The sequence below is a fragment of the Corvus cornix genome, chromosome 20, assembly GCF_000738735.6.
Source record: "Corvus cornix cornix isolate S_Up_H32 chromosome 20, ASM73873v5, whole genome shotgun sequence".
NCBI lineage: Eukaryota > Metazoa > Chordata > Aves > Passeriformes > Corvidae > Corvus > Corvus cornix.
In genome coordinates this window covers 3,641,729-3,648,836 of record NC_046349.1, presented here as the reverse complement: position 1 = coordinate 3,648,836, position 7,108 = coordinate 3,641,729, and positions in this window count along the sequence as shown.

The following is a 7,108-nucleotide window of genomic DNA, read 5'->3' as shown; positions in this document are numbered from 1 at the left end:
GATTTCCAACCTGTGTTTATGCTTTTTTTCCCCTTGGCCTAAATAACGCCCTCATCATCAGGAGTGCTCGATAATGTCACCTTGGCAGAAAATTATGTGTGCAAATGAGCTAAAATTGGATAACTGAAGTGGTAGCACAGTGGAGGTCGGTCCCTGCTCACACCAAGTTCATGGGTTAATAGGCAAGTGTCAGCATTCCACACTTCTGCAAAGGAGGGGGATCTATGAGAGCCTGGAAAAGTTCAGTCCCTTGAGAGCCTGGTTGAAAACAGATCTTAGCTTTAATAGAGGCAGAATGAGCAGAAAGACTCCTCCAAGTCAGGAAGTTTGGAGCCATAATTTGGGGAGCAATGCCCTCTGAATATTCCATACTCACAGCCTAACAACCTGTTAAACTACAGAACTGTTAGCAGCATCTTATTGCATCCCCCCCCTCACTAAGCACTGCTTCCCTTAAATTTACATTCTCCTCTCGCAATCACGTCTCAAACATCTCTTGGGTTTTTCTGTAAATCATTTCCAGCCCAAAATGCTGACTCATGGGGGAACTGAGGTTAAAGAAACTTTATTTATGTCAGAGGAATTGATCCCTTGTAATTTAAAGGCTTCCTGCACCACTATTTATCTTCTCCCTCTTGCTTCACGCCTTTGTCCCACATCTGGGCCATGGCAGGTGCACAGCCATGTATCTGTCAGACCAGTAGAGCTGCCTCATTGCTCATTTTTGGCCTCCTTGACCTTGCCTGCTCACCTCACTTTATTAGTACAGTTCCTCAAAACTTCTGAAAAAGCAAGATATTCCCCCTTGATGCCCTTCCTCATTTAATAGAATAGCACTTCTAATGGTTTCTTCAAGCTGAAGCAGCCTCTCGGCTCCCTCGCCCTTACCACCTTCTCCCTTCCTCATCCCTTTTTTTCCCCAGCTGACACAGAGTCCACTTCTCTCTGAGCTCCTGGCCTTTTAGCCTCATCCTTGTGTCACTGTGGCATACAAATAGCCCTTGCTACCAAAATCCCATCTGACTGTTTCCTTCACTTGGGGGCTGGGTGATTCCAAACCTCCTTCTAGCACATCTTCATCCCTGCAGGAGTGTGGCCAACAGGACTTCTTTAATCACTCAGCCCCCTTTGTGCAGTGTCTCCTACCATGACTGAGGGTTTCTTGATTTTGTGCTGCTCTCTGCGGCCTCGAGGACCTTCTGTCTTGGGATAGAGACCTTTGTGCCACCTTTCACGGCGGTTCCATCCCCTCAGACTCCAAGGGGAAGTCAGCTAACAGCTCTTGGCTGTTTAGCATCATCCATTCACCCCACAGAGGACCCCTTTGCTCAGGAATGGCATAAATGTGGTGGGGAGCAGAGAGCCCATTAAAGCAGGCAGCCTTGGGGCTGTACCTGTGTCTCCAAAAGGCAGCAGAAGTGTCCCATTTGCTAAGTGATGCACTAAGTCAGCTGCTCCCACAGCAGCCTGGAGACACTGCCGTGATGGCTGCAGAAAAAAAAAATAAAAACCAAGTTTCTCTCTCATTTATCTGTCCCTGGTACATGAAGGTGCCCTGTAATGTTGGTTTGTAGCTTGCTGCTTTTTCTCACTATTTGTATCTCACTCTTCTAGGAACTTCACAGTAATTGGCCTCAGTGGATTTCCCATCAGTTTCTCTTTCCCTGCACCTGAGCTCTCTTGGGTATTCAGCCTGCAGAGGCATTGACAAAGGTGCCAGTGCCCTCCTCTCACATGCATGAGGTGCCCACATCAGCTGGACCCAGATCCAGGTGAGCAGAGATGGAGTGAGGATCGTGAAAAGCCCTCTCACAGCTGCCCCTGCTCTTGCTGCACCTTGGGTCTCAGACTTTCCTCCGAAGGATTCTGAAGAATTCATAGAGAAATCTGTGATCTATTACATTGAAAGAATGGAATTTATCAGCTCTGTACAACAAAAAACCAATCACAGTGGGAAAGAGACAAAAATTACATGGGATTAACGAGGTTGGTGGTGGGGAAAGAGTCATTCACAGGCAGATTAAGCAAACCGATCATGTTACAACATTGTTTTGCTGTGTATTACTTGGAGTTAGTACATTTATATTTGCTCTGAAAGAAAAAAGACATTTAACTTAATAGAAGACAGTAAAAACTAGGGAAAAGTCTGAAGCCACTTGAAACACTACACACTGTTATTATGAAGGGGAGAAGTTCAGCTTCCTGGGGGGAATTCTGAGCCTTTTAGTTACAATCCTGACTTTAGCAATCTGCCTCCCACACGGAGGGAGCAGGGAAGGCTCAGCCCTCGCACATGCCAAGCTCAGCCACGTGCAGGGAGCCCAGGCTGGGCTCAGCTCATCAGATGCAGGAGGGAGCTCCGCATTCAATAGGGCTGATAGATCATTTACAGGGTGCTGGGAGATGGAACACGCAGTAATCACACCAGAGCACAGCAAAACAGAGACAAGACAGGAGTGAAGAATTGCAGACTGATTAGTAATTTGTCACAGGCTTGCAAGGGGTCTGCCAAATTTGGAGGCAGTGGAACAAGGTTCGCTTTCTGTGTCTTCAAACCAACTCAGGCACCGAACTTTCCATTCAATTTCAGGAAATAAATAGCAGTGATAATTGATGAACAGCTCTGAGATGTCTTCCCATGCCTTTTCAGATGCTGATTTTATCATCCTGGTAGGAGAAAATTTCCCCAACAAACAGTTTATTGATTGTCCATTACACATTTTCTTTCTGAAGTTCTCAGAATGTCATCCAGATGTCAGACACATGATAGTAAACCAGAAATTCAGCCAGGGAACAAAGATATCCTTCGCTGCAGCACTGGATCTGACATTCAAGAATCCAGACCCCACGTTTACCCCTAGATCTTAATTTATCCTTGCTGTACCTCCCCATTCATAATGGAAAAGCAAACCCATTTCTAGTCCCAAACCTTCCTGGCCTTTCATATTTATTAGGAGCACCCTGAAGAGATGACTGTGCTTATGGGGTGGTTTGGAGAGTGCCTAACAGAAAGGAGCTCAAATTTTGGGGTTGCAGAACTTAAAATCCTAGAATAACCAGAGATGGAAGGGAGCCACAAGGACCATCAAGTCCAAATCCTGCACAAATCTGTGTGGTTTGTGGCACTTTTTTCTTTTGGTTTTTTTTTTTTTTCCTCAAGATCAAGGATTAACATCCTTTAAGTTTTAAATGCAGTAGATTATAATACTTAGAAATTTAAATATTAAATTAAAATTTAATTTAAAAATAAATTTAGAAATAAATAATGCTGGCTAGTAAATTTCCTTAAAGATGCAAGTGCCTTCTGAATAAGTTTTCCTGATCAGATCTGTCAAGGCACCTCATGCCTGTCCCTTCTTAGAGCACAGGGAGGACAATTCCTGCCAAATTAACTGTTACCCCCTTGTAATCAGCAGGAGTAGGCTGAGATAATTGGGGTTGTTTAGCCTGGAAAGGAGAAGGCTTTGAGGTGACCTAATGGCAGCCTCTCAATCCCTGAAGGGAGCCTACAGGAAAGATGGAGAGGCTTTTTGCAACACTATACACTTTGTAGTGTTAGGACAGGGGGAATGGATTTCAATTGACCGAGAGTGGGTTTAGATTGGATGTTAGGAGGAAATTCTTCCCTGTGAGGGTGGTGAGGCCCTGGCACAGGTTGTCCAGAGAAGCTGTGGCCACCCCATCCTCCCTGGAAGTTTTGGATGAGCTTGGAGCAACCTGGTCTAGTTAGTGGAGGGTGTCTCTCCCCATGGCAGAGTGTCACAAGGTGATCTTTAAGGTCCTGTCCAACCCAAACCATTTATGAATCATGAACAGAGCCAAAATTTGACCCTTTGCTCATCTCAACCTGCACCCAGCGCCCTAAAGACCGGCTCACTCTCTCACCCCAGCGAAGCACCTCAGGACACCTGTTCTTTAAAAAGAACATACACAAAGAAAGGAGTAGGAAACATCTCATTTTTCCACACAAAGGAGAAAGACAGCCCAGAATAAACAGCTTCCTGCAGGAATCGCAGCTGCTTTGGCGTGCAAAGGCCGACGTGCATACAAATGGTGCCTAATTAACTGCTTAAGGAGAGATTAGCTGCCATATGGTGCAGGAGTGATGGGTGTGCTTCCAGTGTGGAATTAATCGATTACAAATATGCCACCTCATGAAATACACTGCCAGAAAGATGGGCTGCCTGCACCCTGGGGAGCACGGGAGAGGGAGATGGGTGCACTGTTGGTGTCCCTGTGCTCAGCTGGCTGGGACAAGATGAGCAGGGCACGGCTGCAGGAACACATTTGCCACAACCACAGCTTCCCTGGGCAACCTGTGCCAGGGCCTCACCACCCTCACAGGGAAGAATTTCATCCTAATATCCAATCTAAACCTGTTATGGTGCGTGTGCCTCACGTTGAAGGAGCCACGTGGGCTTGGGTGGCCACAACATAGGGAAAAGGGTCTGCTCCACCAGTGGTAAATATCATTTACCCTGTGGACAAAACAGTAGCTGAAGGAACAAGTCAAGACAGCACCGAATGAGGCCTTTGCATGACAGTACATATCCTGAAAGGCCAAGATGGAGGAAGAGCTGGGTCTCAGAATTTGGGATGAACAACCTATTTCTTCACTCGAGCCAGGTGCCTTTCATAAAGAAATCCTATCTGAACTTTGGGAAGGAAGGACAGGAGATAGGGGAAGACATCCAGTCTTGATCCTCAAAGTTGTGCCACTGGAAAAATTGTTTATGACCTCCTGGTCATCCCCTAGCCAGGCACCTGCCCACTCCCATTCAACCCTCAGCTCACCCTGCAGCCCTTTGCTACCTACAGCTCATCAATGAAAATAATTGTGTTCTTCAGCTCAATGGACTTGTTAAGGGTTTAGCAAGGCTGGGGCTCACCAGAAGGAGAAATAAGATGGGGAAGGATCACACCTTTGAGCAGAACAGAGCTCAGCAGATGCAGCTCAGCTGCCTTTCTCAGCAGTGCTTTACCCCACACGCGTTAATCAGGAGAAATCATTTAATCCTTCTAACCTCTTTTTCTGCAAAATGGGTTATTGATATATCCCAGCTTTGCCCGGCTTTGCATGGATAAATCCATAGCCAGCATTTTATTACCACAACTCTGGGACTCTGTGAATGGGAGTGTGCGAGGAAGAAACTCAAACTGTAATAGCTACCTATCCCCCACGTTCTGAAATCACAGACTTCAAAGGCCTCAAGCAAAGTCCTTGGAAAGCACTGAAAGACTCCATTGGGGTGCAGATTAGCCTGTTAAAGTCTGAGATCCAACATTTCCCCAGAGATTTCCCCTTGCCTGCCAAGACTGACAGGCCTGAAAGCAAGTAGGGCACTGCCCCAAATGTTGGAGCAGCAGATTATGCTAAAGGCTTCACCCCCCTGGAAATGGCATTGAAATGAAGAGTAGATGGCACAGCAGCCACTGGGAGCCTCAGAAAGGTCAAGTGATCCTGTGCTTTCTTAGGAGCAATTTATGCAGTGCTTCAGTGACATCTGAAACAGAATAATCTCGGGTAGGCCTTGAGAGCTCTCCCTCTGCTCTTTCCTGGACCTCAGTAGGAGACAGAAAACCAGGGAGATTTGTTAGATATTGCACAGGGGCAAAAGAAATAATTCTGCTTTCTCAGACTTCTCAAATTCTGTCAGCACAGGTTTAAATGCCTGCCTCGCTCTCAGCCTCAACCTCTGTTACACACACAAAAGTGATGCAGCAAGTATTCCATATAAACACTCATCTGCCTCCTAGTGCCATTTAGCACTTGTAAAATGAGAAGGAACTATCACCAACAACTCTGAATGGTGCAAAAAGACAAAATACTCTCAGATAGAGCACCTGATGCTGAAAATGAGATGTGAGCTGCTGAGATCTGGGGCTTTGGTTTGACTCCGGAAGTCTGAGCTCCAGGAGCCTAAGGGGCTAAGAACTGAGAATTGCTGGGCTATAAGAAAAATCCATGTTAGTGTGGAAAATGTTAAAGAAACTTTTAAACCACAGCCAGGAGGCATCTAAATATTGCATTAGAATGGGCCATTGAGCTTTGCAACACCACCAAAGGAAAGGAAAGTTATCCAGAGCACAGAGAGGAAAATTGAAAGGTGAAGGGAAAACAGGGAAGAGAAAGGTATGAAAAAAAGTGAAAGGTAGGAACCTCACTGCAGCAAGAGGCTCAGCACATCCTACACACACAGAATGCCTCTTTAGCAGGAAGTGATGGGGTTTGACTTTAAATTCAGGCCTTAAAACCCCATTGTTGTGTACAGAGGCTGAGCTGTGTGGAGCAGGTTGGGAGCCAGCCCTACACCTGCGGTGCCACCTCTCAGTGCTGCCAGTTTGGCAACCTGGCATCATGTCATGGATTTAAATAGAAGCATTAATAAGCTGAACCCCTCAATTAACACAGAGTCCTCAAATGCCTTCAAATTGATTGAAGCCAGGGATAAGATTACCTCCAGAAGGCAGGGAAAAATAAAAGTTGATAGAAAACCAGCAAAATCCCACAAAACTCACAACTTTCTGCTCAAGTGCAACTACCTGGCGAAGCTGCACACATGCCAGGCTGGGTGCCATGCACAACACTGCAGGGAGGAGGAACAAACAGGGGTTTCAGAAGCCAAGGCTTTTGACTGTCTTCCTTATTAACATTACAGCAATTATTCTGGGATGTTCATTCCTGCTGTGTTCCAGATTCATGGAAAATTCAGAAAGAAAATGCAGTACAGTCTCCTCCCTCTCCCTTTCTCTCCCTTGCCCCATTCTTTTTGAGGAAATTGGTAAAGGCTCTCTCTTAGGAAGACATTAAATACAGACACACAAGAAATTGTCACTTATATGCAGTGTTTTTACAAAATCCAGTCATTTACAGAAAAGCAAAGTTCTTCAAAATGGCCTTTTTTTGAAGTGGGAGAAAGAGAAAAAAAAAACAACCTAGAGGACTTTCTCATGATAGTATGAAGTGCACTTAGTAAGAGAAAGCTGTTGAAAACACTTAAACTCTATTTTAGGTCTTTCTGCTGTTGCCCATCACCATGGTATCAGAACATCAGGAATGTAAAGCAGATTAGCAAACTCTGAGTCCCTGTGGGGCTCCTGATTCTTT